Source organism: Saimiri boliviensis, chromosome 7 (genome assembly GCF_048565385.1).
Source record: "Saimiri boliviensis isolate mSaiBol1 chromosome 7, mSaiBol1.pri, whole genome shotgun sequence".
Classification (NCBI taxonomy): Eukaryota; Metazoa; Chordata; class Mammalia; order Primates; family Cebidae; genus Saimiri; species Saimiri boliviensis.
Window position 1 is genome coordinate 51,625,310 of NC_133455.1, and position 14,327 is coordinate 51,639,636.

Sequence of the window (14,327 nt, forward strand, 5' to 3'; positions counted from 1 at the left end):
TAATTTGAACGATTTGACTTTAAGCATCTCAGGTTTTTAAAAATTTTAACCAGTCAAGCAAAAACCAAGTAAAATCAAAATACTGGTCTGATATTATCTTACTGTTTATCAAATGAAATACAATTTTACTCTCTAAATAAGAAATAATATGTTTTTTGTCTGAGATGGTAAAAGCTATAAAGCACCTAGCAATAGTAAACAGTGAATACAAATGGAAAAAAATTTAATGCAAGTACTGTGCAGAAATTTTTTTCTTATGCCTACTTTTAATTGTAAACTCTCTTAAAGTAAAAATCAACTGTCTTTTCTCCTTCCATATTTGATAATATTGAAGGATATCAATTACATTTTCTAATATGTAAAAAAATTATTCCTGTACAATAATATGCTAGAAATGTAAACAGAGAATACAAATAAAGGTTTTATTCATGCTATACCCACTTTTTTGGAGAAACAGTTATATTAGTTTGTTTTCATGCTGCTGGTAAAGACATACCCAAAACTGGAAACAAAAAAGAGGCTTAATTGGACTTACAGTTCCACATGGCCAGGGAGGCCTCAGAATCATGGCTGAGGGGTGGGGAAAGATACTATTTTTCATTTCTTTTTTTTTTTTAATACGGAGTCTCACTCTGTTGCCCAGGCTGGAATGCAGTAGCACAATCGCACCTCACTGCAACCTCTGCCTCCTGGGTTTAAGCAATTCTCTTGCCTCAGCCTCCTGAGTAGCGGGATTACAGGTCCCTGCCACCATGTCCAGCTAATTTTTGTATTTTTAGTAGAGACTGGGTGTCACCATATTGATCAGGCTGTTCTCAAATTCCTGACCTCAGGTGATCCACCTGCCTCAACCTCTCAAAGTGCTGGGATTACAGGCATGAGCCACCACACCTGGCCAGAAAGGTGCTTCTTACATGGTCTTGGCAGGAGAAAAACGAGGAAGCAGCAAAAGGAGAACCCCCTGATAAACCCATCAAATCTTGTGAGACTTATTCACTATAACAAGAATAGCACAGGAAAGACCAGCCCCCATGATTCAATTATCTTCCCCTGGGTCCCTTTCAAAACACATGGGAATTCTGGGAGATACAATTCAAGTTGAGATTTGGGTAGGGACACAATCAAACCATATTAGAGTATTACATTTATTCAGCTTTAAGCATCTCAGTTTTTTATTGTGACTCCATGTATACCCATATGTCACCAAGATTCTCAAAAAAATAAAAATAAGAAGAAAGAGGAATATCTCTAGAGATATCATCAACATTCTGAGGAAGTCGAGACTAATATCTTGTCCCTGACCTCCATGGCTGGATCTAGGGTGAAGAATTCATTCCAGTCAAAACCAGCCTGTGTCTTATCAGATTTACAAATTTGCTGGCATTTGCCAGTAGCCTCACCAAATCTCTTTTTCCACCTAATCTAATGACCCCCCCCCCCCCGCCGTTTTCTTTATTTTGCCTACCATTGAAACCCTTCTCTACCTTCTTCTAGCATTACCACATGCATGATCCTGATGATTTAATCCGGGGAATTACTACCAAAACTATTGGCCCAGTCACTGAGAAAACCAGGTTCCAAGGGATGACTCTGATAAAACTGAATGCAAGGAACCCAGAGTTTCCAAGCAGAACACTGGACAGAAATAATCATAAAGCTGACTAGCACTTATTAAACAATTAGCATGTGCCAAGAACTCCTTTAAATGTTTCATATATATCGCTTAATCTTCATACTAGCCTTATGAGGATTAGGTACTATGTTTAATCTTGTTTTAAAGTAGTAAACTAATTGGTACAACCACTATGAAGAACAGTTTGGAGGTTCCCACTGCAGATATCTGCAATATCATGTTTGTTGCAGCTCTGTTCACATTAGCCAAGATTTAGAAGCAACCTATGAATCTGTCAGATGAATGGATTAAAAAAAAATGTGGTACTTATACACAATAGATTACTATTCAGCCATAAAAAGAGAATGAGATTCGTGCCAGGCACTGTGGCTTGCCTATAATCCCAACATTTTGGGAAGCCAAGGCGGGAGGATCATGGAGGCCAGGAGTTTGAGCCTGATCAACATGGCAAAATGCTATCTCTAGTAAAAATACACACACACACACACACACACACACACACACACACACACACACACAATTAGCCAGGGCTGGTGACACATGCCTATAATCCCAGCTACTTCAGAGACTGAGGCACAAGAATTGTTTGAACACAGGAGGCTGAGGTTGCAGTGAGCCAATTTCATGCCACTGCACTCCAGCCTGGTTGGCATATCATGACTCTGATCAGGAAAAAAAAAAAAAAAATTCAGTAATTTGCAAAAACATAGGGATCATTATATTAACTGAAATAAGCCAAGCACAGAAAGATAAACATCACATATTCTCACTTATTTGTGGGATCTAAAAATCAAAGCAATTGAACTCATGGAGATAGAGGGTAGAAGGATGGTTACCAGAGTCTAGGAAAGATAGTGGAGGGGTGGGGAGGGGGTGGGGATGATTAACAGGTATAGAAACAGAATGAATGCATAAGACCTAGTATTTGACAGCACAACAGGGTGACTATAGTCAATAGTAATTTAACTGTACATTTTAAATAACTAAACAAGTATAATTTGATTGTTTGTAACATAAAGGATACTTAAGAGGATGGATGCTCCATTTTCCATTATGTGATTATTACACATTGCATTCCTATACATCTCATGTACATAAATATATACATCATGTACTTACAAAATTAAAAATTTTTTAAATTTAAAAATAAAATTGGAAACTGAAGCATATAGGAGATTTTTTAAAATGTACATAACATTTCACAACTACTATAATAAGTAATAGGGCCATGATTCAAACCCAGGAACATGGGCTTTAAAGCCTCTTGCTCTTACTCACATTACCACACTGCCTCTTTCGTTCAGTGTAACTTGCCCTTACTTTCCCTGATGCCTCTTCATAGACCTCTTTGTGTACTGTCTGGGGATTCAGTCTCATGCAGTTATCTAAATCACCCTTATCAATTACCTTTAAAATTGTACCCCATACTTCAAAGTACTTCATTCTCAAAGATGAAGTACTTTTTTCACCTTTTTCTATGGCTACCATAAAAATTACCACAAATATAGTGGCTTAAAATAACACAAATGTATTGCCTCCTGTAGTGCTGTAGAATTCAATGCACTTACTATCAAAATTTCAATGTCATTTTTCACAGAAGTAGGGAAAGATCCCAAAATTTGTATGGAACCACAAAAGACATCAAATAGCCAAATCAACTTTGGGCATAAAGAACAAGGCTGAAGGCATTACACTACCTGACCTCAGGGTCTATTATAAAGCTATGATAATCAAAACAGCATGCTATTGACATAAAGACAGATACATAGACCTATGGAACAAGCTAGAGAATCCAGAAATAAATCCACGTATTTACAGTCAATTGATTTTTGACAAAGGTACGAAGACATGCAATGGATAAAGAAAAATCTGTTCAATCAATCGTGTTGGGAAAACTAGATATCCAAAGCAGAAGAATGAAATTAGACCCTTATCTCACCCCATAGCAAAGCCAACTTAAAAGGGACTGAAAACTGTAAGACTTGAAACTGAAACTACTAGATGAAAATAGAAGAAATGCTCCACAACACTGGTCTGGGCAAAGATTTCTTGGATACGTTCCCAAAGTCAGAGGCAACAAAAGTTAGACTCAGCCAGGTGCATGGTTCATGCCTGTAATCCCAGCACTTTGGGAGGCCAAGGCAGGTGGATCATGAGGTCAGGAGCTCAAGACCAGCCTGGCCAATATGGTGAAACCACATTTCTGCTAAAAATAAAATTAGCCAGGTGTGGTGGCTCATGCCTGTAGTCTCAGCTACTCTAGAGTCTGAGGCAGAAGAAGCCCTTGAACCTGGGAGGTGGAGGTTGCAGTGGGCTGAGATTGTGCGGACTGGGCAACAGAGCAAGACTGCCTTTCAAAAAAAAAAAAATTATACTCATAGAAGTAGAGAGTAGAATGATGATTACCAGAGGCTGGGGAAAAAGGGTGAATGGGGAAAGGAGAGAAGTTGCTCAAAAGGTATAAAGTTTCAGCTGGACAGGAGAAATAAGCTTTAGTGATCTATTGCTCAGAATCATGAGTTAAATAATAATGTCTATTTCAAAATTGTTAAAGGAATAGATTTTAAATGTTTCCACCACACACAAAAAAATAAGTACATGTGGTGATAAAATGTGCTAATTAACCTGGTTTAATCATTTCACGTTGTAAACATATCAAAACGTCACATTATACATCACAAATATATATAATTATTATTTGTCAATTAAATATAAAATTTTAAAAATATATCTTGTTATTCTGTAGGATAGAAGTTTAACACAGTTTTACTGGGCTTTAGGAGGCTCTGGAAAAGATTCATTTTGTCCTGGTTCCCTTGCTTCGTCTTCAAAACCAGCAGCAGGGCTGTATCCTTCTCACATTGATTTCTCTGACCTCTGTGTTCATCATAACACTCTTTTCTGTCCCCTCTTTCATTTTTGTTGTTGTCTTGGTGCTTGTAAAACTGTTGATTTAATTTATTTCTATTGATTTACATTCAATGTTTATCATATATGCAAGTGACACTTTTTCATTGCAAAATTTTTAGACAGTAGAGAAGTATAAAGAATAACCTTTCAGCTATAATCTCACTTCATTTTAGTACACATTGTTTGTTTTTTCTACAGACATGTTATTTCTATATATGTATGCTTATATGTATGTGTTTATATATATACATATATGCTTATTTTCACTCATATTTTGCATACTAAATTATAAACTGATTTTTAAAAATTGAATAATATGAACGATATAGTTAACATTAGTAAACTTAGGTCTACATTTTAAATATCTGTGTAAAGTTTTTCTGGCTAGGTATACAATAATCTCATGAATGGATGTTAAGATCATTAACATTTTTATATCTTTTTGGATTTGATTTGCTGACTTTTATTGATGATTTTTAAATTTATGTTCATGAAGGATATGGTCTGTAAGAGTTTTTTTGTTTTTGTTTTGTTTTGTTTTGTTTTTGAGACAGAGTCTCGCTCTGTCGCCAGGCACCAGGCTAGAGTGCAGTGGCACCATCTTGGCTCACTGCAACCTCCACCTCCCGGGTTCAAGCAATTCTCCTGCCTCAGCCTCCTGAGTAGCTGGGACTACAGGTGCCCAGCTAGTTTTTGTATTTTTTTTTAGTAGAGATGGAGTTTCACCATGTTGGTCAGGATGGTCTCGATTTCTTGACCTCGTGATCCTTCCACCTCAGCCTCCCTGCTGGGATTACAGGCATGAGCAGCTTTTTTTTTTTTTTTTTTCTTGTAGTGTCTTCATCTGGCTTTGGTATTAATGTAATACTGGCCATATAGAATGAATTAGGAAGTATTCCCTCTGCTTCTATCTTCTAAAAGCAATCATAGACAATTAGTATAACATTTATTAAATTTTGGTAGAATTTTCCAGTGAACCTATCAGGATCTGGTGCTTTCTGTTTTGGAAGGCTACTAATTATTGATTCCATTTCTTTTATAAACATAGACCTATTCAAAATTGTCTGTTTCTTCTTATGTGAGTTTTGGCAGATTGTGTCTTTCAAGGAATTGGTTCATTTCATCTAGGTTATCAAAATGGTGGATATACAGTTGTTCATAATATTTTTTGACTATCCTTTTAATGTCCATGGTATTTCTAGTGATGTGACCTTTTTCATTTCTAATATTGGTAACAATTTGTGTTCTCTCTTCCTTTTTGTTAGCCTGGCTAGAAGTTTATTGATTTTATCAGTCTCTTTATTTCTTCAAGATGGGAGTCTTACTATGTGGCCTAGGCTGGAATTAAGTTTTTGGGCTACACAATCCTTCCATCTCAGTGTCCTGAGTAGCTGGGACTACAGGCAAGCACCACCATGCTTAGTTTCTGTTGATTTTTTTTAAAGAATCAGCTTTTGATTTCATTTATTTTCTCTATTTCCTATTTCCAATTTCATTGATTTCTTCCACATTAATTTTTATTAATGAAAAATTAATTTGAATTAATTTTTATTATTTGTTTTCTTCTGCTTACTTTGGATTTAATTTGCCCTTTTTCTAGTTTCCTAAGAATGAGGCATAAATGATTGATCTTTTGGTTCCCACAACTTGTCAAGACATTTTTATTTTTTATTTTTACTTGATTCAAAATATTCTTTAAATTTCCCTTGTGATTTTTTTTCTTTGACCCATCCCTCTTCCACTTTTAATTACACTGGGTTCAACTAAGTAATCCAGGATAATTTCCCTATTTTATCATAGACTGATAAGCAAGCTTAATTTCATTTACAACCTGATTTCCCTTTTCCATGTAATCTAGCATATTTATAGGTTCTGGAGATTAGGATGTGGACTTAACATTTAGGGGATGAGGCGGTACTATTCTGCCTACCACGGTGGCTCTTTTAAGAATTAATAAAGCAGCCGGGCGTGGGTGTGGTGGTGTGTGCCTGTAGTCCCAGCTACTGGGGAGGCTGAGATGGGAGGATCGTTTGAGTGCAGGAGTTCTGGGCTGTGATACTCTATGCCGATCGGGTGTCCGCACTAAGTTCGGCATCAATATGGTGACCTCCCGGAAGTGAGGGACCACCAGGTTGCTGAAGGAGGGGTGAACCAGCCCAGGTCAGAAATGGAGCAGGTCAAAACTCCCATGCTGATCAGCAGTGGGATGGCTCCTGTGAATAGCCACTGCACTCCAGCCTGGGCAACACAGTGAGAACTTATCTCTAAAAAAAGAGAATTAGGAAGGCAATTTGATCAACAAAATTCACACTAATATGGGAAAAAATGCTTTTGTTAAAAATAAATTGCTAATGAGTTAAATTATAAAATATGACTGAGGGTAATATTAACATTTGTTGCAGCTGGTTCTTTCCAAGAGGTATGTCAGTGACCCACATGTTGAATACCTCATGCTTTCTCAGCTGCTGACACATCTCTCAGGCTGACTCTTGCCCTGGATAGATGAAGAGATCAAAGACTTACCAAATTTACCTGTTCTGAGTCCCATTTCCTCAGGACACGTAGTTATATGATCATTTAATTCATTAAGAACTCAGTCTTTAGGCTGAGTGTAGTAGCTCACGCCTGTAATCCCAGCACTTTGGGAGGCCAAAGGAGGGTAGATCACTTGAGGTCAGAAGTTCGAGACCAGACTGGCCCACATGGGGAAACTCCATCTCTACTACAAATACAAAAATTAGCCGAGGATGTTGACACACGCCTGTAGTCCCAGCTATTCAGGTGGCTGAGGTAGAAGAATTGCTTGAGCCCAGGAAGCGAAGATTTACTTCGTCTCAAAGAAAAAAAAAGAACTCAGTGTAGATCTCTGGTCACTCTTGTAGCTAAGTGACCTTTAGGAAGTTATTCAATCTAAGACTCAGTAAAATGGTCAGTTGTGGAGACTAAATATGAAAAATATTATGTAAAACTCTTACCAAAATATGTGATACTTGGTGAGCACTCAGTAAATTTTCATTAGTAGTAGGAGTAGTAGTAGGAGTGGTGATGTTGTAGTAGGTAAAATGTTCATGTCCGTGTGTTGTTATATAATATCTCGTTGATGACTGCTGAGGAAACACAACGTCTTTATGCACAGTTTTCAATCTTCTTGGTAGGCTCCAGGGGAGGTTGGGCACATCTCTATAAAGCAGAGCAGCTGGAGAGTGTTGACGCAAAGTTAAGAGAACAATTTTGTTAAAATCTGTTTTCAATATGGTGCTTGGCATTCACTGAAATAAAAATATCTGCAGCTTTGAGAACAAAGATGGAAAAATCACTGTTCTCTCTGAAAAAAATGACCCCCTAAGAGTGGAAGAGTGGCAGGTATGAGGGGAGGTATCTGGGAAGGCTGTGCCCCAAATCTGACCATATAGGTAGTTGACTATTCCGTTCCACATGGTGTCAGGCTGACCTTGTAGGAGGAGAGAGAGATTTAATGTTTGTTTCAGAGAAGGAAAATTGGTGCTTCCAGCCTAGCAGACAGAGGTTTTGCTGGCCTGTACCTCAACAAAATTGCTACTAAATGTTCTAGGAGTCATAACATAAATGTTAGTTATTCTTTGCCTTCATGAAGAAAAATAGAATCATCTGGAAATGGAAGAAAGAAATGTTTTACATTTGAAATGTTTCCAAACTGGTGTTCTTTATTTCATTTTAGGGAACAACTGTGGCTTATCCATCCTCATTTGATAATTACTTCCTTTGCAAACATCAAACGATTTTTTTCATATGTGGAAGATGGTGCATGAATGATAGCACCCAAAATAATCCTTGCTGTTCTCACATAGCATATGCTCTTTTGATATTTTTAGCATATTGTAGTTGACAAATGAATACTAATCACTGATTTCTCTTCACTCTTTTTCCCTTTCAGGCCCTTGAGGGAAAGCTACTTGATCAAACATCCGATAGTCACAAATTTGAAACCGTGCTTCAGAATCCCAGCACATAGTAAAAGACAACACTGATTATTATACCTGTCAAGAAGCTGTGAACACATGGTGTATAAATTCTTTACCAAGGCAACTCGACACCTTCTTTCTCTGGGCTTGAAACGCCACTGCTCACGTGGGCTTTACATACATCAACTTTCCATTCACTGCAGTGGGAATTCTCAGTGTGCAGAAGGAGAGGTTTTCTAGTCTGCAAACTGAAACCGTATAAGAAGAATAAAGTCTATGACTTTTAAATAAATCACCAGGGCCAAGATTAAGTGAATCTTGGATCCATAGCTTTTCCAGATATTAGCAAACCCCTCATTAGGCTGTAATTCAAACTGCATCAGTTCAAATTTTTGCCACTTAACAGAAACCTACACATTGCCCCTTACCCTGACCTGTGCCACAGTCCACAGTGCTGCGTTGTCTGAAAAATTCCGGTTAATTGCAAATTCAACCTCTGTTTTCCTCTTGAAAATTGCAAGGTATCATACTATATTTGTACTGTCTTCAGGTTCTAGAAGCTATCAGCTTTTTGTTTCCACGAATTTTATTATGCATTAATAGAATGGACCAATTTTAGCTTAACTTTTAGTTTGTTAGAAGCAAGGATAGAAACTCCAGCATGTAGTTTTTAATTTAATTGTTGCTTATATCTATTATTATTAATTTCAACAGAATATAATATATATTTATTCCACAAAGTATATATTATCAGAATACATTTGTCACAACTTAGGTTCTTTTCTTACCAAGTGCTATGAATCTGGTAAGAGAATACTAGCAAAGAAGCTAGCCCCGTGAACTGATTCTTATATGTTACATAAATAACCCCACTCTCAATATTTTTTGAGTTTTATGCTTTTTGTTTGATAAACACTGAAGAAATCCAAACTCTGCTGACACTGATGTGCTGTCATGGAAGTCTATTTCATATTTTAAAGCTTAGCTTTACAAAATGCAATTATATGTGCATATGTGTTCAAATAATTATGTCATACAAAGTTTAGATCAATTTTTCCAAATAGAAACTAGATATTTTTGGCACTCAGATAAACAAATATTATTTCTCTTATAATTGGGCAGATGGAAACCAGTAATATCAATGCTGCGTCCTCTAGAGAAATATATATATATATATATATATATATATATATATATATATATATATTCCTGTAGGTAAATAGACAATGGGATATCATTCACTGGAAAAATAATCTGTTAGAACTACCTCTGCAGGTCATTATTTTTGGTTTATGATAAATCTAGGCACCTAAGTCTGATTTTACTTATGAAATAAATAGGAAGCAATAATTATTTGGGCATTTAACTACCTTAAGCACAGAAATGTAACTGAGAAAAGAATAATTGCTTAGTTGAAACATTCAAAATAGATCAGGAAAATGGAGGCAAATATTTGAATATTCTCTTTTCTCAGACATGGAAATTGATTCCCCTAGATACAATATAATTTGACACTTCAGATAGTCCCTCAAAATACAAATATATGAAGCTACTTTAGACTGTCTTCTTAAAAATAAAACAAAACCAATCAAACCTACCCAGCACATTTTATTATGCCCTGTTGGGTGATAGTATTGTCAATACCAGGTTTTCCCTGCTCTTCAGAGTGCATCCCCCACCATAGGAAAAACAGCAAGGAAACTAGGAGGTTCGCTAATTTCAACAATGCCCCCCTGTAGTAATAGATTCCCATCCTTGAATACATATCATTTTTTACTAGAGAGAACTGGGGAGGTGGGGTGGGGCAGTGAGGACCCTGAATATTATATAAAATAGATTTACAAAAGAGACAAGCCTGATGAAAGGGAATGAATGGAGACGATGTATTATTCAGTTTGAAAAAGATAGTTCACGTTTTTATAAGAAAAATTTAATAAAACATATATTTTAGTTATCATTTAACAAAGATATATTAAAGCTGTTCAGGCAATGCCACAGAATTCTCATAAAGGGAAATCATTGAACCCTTGTAATGAGAAAATGGTCATTTCAACACATTTCAATACATTGTATAAATTTGGAGCTTAAGGTGAGTGAGTATGTTTTCACTTAGTCATAAGCATTTGGTCAATATTAAAGTTATCGTATGGTTTCACGTCAATACAAATATTGTCACGATGTTACAGAAACAACTATCAAATGGTAAGATAGTTTACATTTGTGTTTTCTAGAAGCCTTTGTATTTTATGCTTCATTTACTTAATGTTAAGTGCTGATAAACACGTGCCAGGTTGTTAAAGAGGCAATCCATCACACCTAGGACATCTAGGAACAGATTACCCATAAGAGTGATCTCATATACAAATGACCAGTTTCCTTCAGTAAAATATTTTTGGTTGAAATGTAAGCTTTTTCCTAAAGTTTTTATCAGAAGTAGCCATCACTAAGACTTAAGCTGCTTGTGGGTCTCTTAGGTTTCACTGAAGCCAGAACACGAGAGAAAAAAATACCATGATTTGTATTATACTAATGATCTTCATTATTAACGATCATATTGGAGCCACTGACATGTCCCAAATTATATTAAAATAAAAACCTGCATTCCTCTGACGTGAAGCTCAATTTAATGTAATAAACAAGTTAGGTATTAAAAGCTAAAATTTTAAAAACTGCTATGATATCACCAGAAATCCTGGTGAATTTTAGTTTTTTCCCTTTTTCAGGCCAGTGGCATAGATTTTTCTAAACTTTTTCCTGCTATGATTTTGAAGACAAATACATGGAGCACAGTTCAGTAAAAGAGTTTCCAAACCTTTTCAATGGAGCATTTACATTCTGATTCTGTTGTCATTTGAAATAGAACATCTGCAGGGAGATAATGAGCTTAAGTTACAATTGACTTTGGAAAGAATAACAGATTTTTGTGCTTCCTCAATCATGTAGTCAATAGGGAATTCTCTAGTTATGTGAACAATCACAATCTTTTAAGACAATACTAAGATCTAAATGCAAACTCTAGCATGCAGAGGCTTTTTAAGGATTTTAGACTGTCTCAGAAGAACTTGGCTCGAGATGGTTTACACAAATTTACAAATGCAGTTTTCAACTGTGACATCAAACTGATTTTATCTCATTTCCTTTTACTCAACTATGCCTGGACTCCAAGAGGTGGAATATTTTGTCTACATTATTTTAAACATCTATAGATATGTGTGGATGTGTGAATAACGCCTGAATTTCTCATCTGTTAGCTAGGTTTGCTTTTGTCATACAGACACAGCCTGTTCATAAGGCCAGCTTTAGACAACATAGAGGACTCAATGCTCTGAAGATTCAGGGAGGCCAACATGGAAAAGATCTTCCAAAATATGGGTGGTCTGACCCATCTCATCTGTCTCTAGCTGGAACACTCAATAGAGAAAGGGCTGTGACTGCCTTTACCACTACTTGGCACAACGCAGGCACTCAATATTTGTTGGATGAATAAATGACTTAATCAGTGAATAGACCAAAAAAATGGATTTTGCCTTCTGAAAATTGCACAAATTTTACCAGCTTATACTGATTGACACTATGGTTTCTAAATTTCATGGTCAGAACAATAATTGAGCCTTTATAAAAACTTTTTGGATATATGAATTTGGAATTTCATTACTTTAAAGGCTTCAAAGATTTGAGGACATTTGAACAGTGGATAAGGAACAATGTTTGGGGATACAGAGATTTTACACTGAGTTGAACCCAACCTTTCTGATTTTTTATACAAGCTTCCCGAATTACTTGGCAGGAATGATTCAAACAGAGAACCCTATTTTAAAATTTTATAAAAGATGTTTTCATTTTTCACTTAAAATGATCATCAGGCATATTATCCCCTTTGATATTTATTAACAACTGTTCTCTAAGAAATTCATAGTAATTAAAGACACCATCCCTAAATCTTTTCCTACTTTCAAAAGATCACTTATCCTTTCATATTTGATTCCTAAAATGTACTAAGCTGAAATTTAATCACTTACTTATTCAAACTTTTCCATGTGTTTACTCATTTAACAAATATTTATTGTGTACCTAGTGCATGCTAGTTTCTGGAAATGCAAGAGCAAATAAGACAGACACAATCCCTCGTGGAGCTTACTGTGAGAAATCTCCAACATTTACCCTAGCAATAACTAGAGAATTTACTTTCCACTGGGTCCTCTTCACACCTGATAGAAAAAATAAAATCCCTCGCCCCATGGAAATAATGAAATATTCGCTGCACAGATTTATGTGAGCCTGGTTTTCTAAAAACACCCCTCAAAAATGCTGCTTAGTTTATCCATAAACTGTAGTTATACCCCAGTGAGGTAGGTAAGTAATAATTTATTCATAACTAACATTTATTCAGCTCTTACTATTTTCTAGTTACTATGCTCAATGCTTTCATGGACTATCTCATTAAATCCCTTCGACAACTCTATTCAATAGGTTCCATTTTATAGATAAGAAAACTGAAGCACAGATATATTATGTGACTTGTCCACGGTCACACAGCTAGCAGGTGGAACTGGGATTTGAACTCACGCAGTCTGACACAAGAGCTCTTACGTCTATCATTATCTGTGGTTTGGGGAACACCATTATGTTAAAATGAATGAGTCACTAAGTGAGTCACTGTATATAAACGTACTTGGAAATTGTAAAGTAATATATAAAAGATATTAACAAAGTATTATTTATGGAAAACAAATCACATCAGTAGTAAAAACAGGATAAGAACTCAATCTTATGTTATAGCTTACTCTTAAGAAGAATATGTGAAGCCAGGAACACGGTTAAAGGTACAGAGGAGAAAATTTCTGACATGTGATAAATATTTCAGTGACTTCTCAGAATTATTTCTTGTTAGCTACTGTGTCTACTTGGTGCTACAAAAACTGAAAGAAACAAAATCTCTGATGTAAGGGCTTATAATAAATACACAGTTTGGAGATGAACTAAGAACATTTTACACATTTATGGGGAAGCATTGGACAATAGTATCACTTTCTCACCATTTGCATGTACATCATGTCTTTGCAATTGTTTTCATTATTTTTCTGAAAAAGCTGCAAAATTGTGCAGTGGTTCAACCTGACCAAAGTGGTATTATGCTGCTGGGAAGTAAAAGTATTAGACACCAAACCGGAATTATTGTTTTCATTATCAAGTGACTTTAAGTTATTTTAAAGCATGGATGTAAAATAATTTTTAGATGCTGAAGGTACCTGAATATTGGGATGCTAAGTTTCTTGGGTTTCTCCATTCCTGGCCACACAGTGGGGTCATTGTATTGAGGGGTTAGATTCTGTAAAGGAAAAGACAAATTGTTGTTGTTGTTGTTGTTGTTGTTGTTGTTTGGCTTTCTAGTCTCAAACTCAACATACATAGCACACTTCTGTGACCAATTGTAAAAGTTTCCCCTCCAAACAGTTTTCCAAGCAGGAATCAACTGGATGTCCTATAATTTAATTCAATTCTGAAATTATTTACTTGGAGAAGGTGTAGATTATACAGACTGAGGGCTCAGTCTCACAGCACTTAGCCTACTTCAGATGCCAATTGCAAGTAGTGGGTTGTCACCTGTCCTTCAACTGGCTGCAGAAAGAGATTCCCACAAGCCTTTCCTGGAGTTCAGTTAATTTGTTGGGACAGCTCACAAAACTGAGGAAAACACCTACTTAGTTTATTGGTTTATTATAAAAGATATCATAAAAGGAATTTTTACCCCATTCAAATTATATGGTCATAAAGTTATCAGAAACCTGTATTCAAGAGGGCTTATCAGTGTCCTTTCTATCCTTTCATGAACCTCCTTGAAA

At 36.0% G+C, this 14,327-nt stretch overlaps 1 protein-coding gene across 4 annotated transcripts in view; it reads left to right on the forward strand.

The window, feature by feature from the left end:
- Positions 1-13,650, forward strand: part of LIN7A (lin-7 homolog A, crumbs cell polarity complex component) — a 144,262-nt gene extending 130,612 nt beyond the window's left edge. For all 4 annotated transcript variants that reach the window (XM_074402502.1, XM_003927835.3, XM_039472421.2 and 1 more), the window contains one exon: positions 8,457-13,650. The gene's annotated coding sequence lies outside the window, so the exon portion shown is untranslated. The remainder of the gene's footprint in view (positions 1-8,456) is intronic.
- Positions 13,651-14,327: the final 677 nt, after the last annotated feature.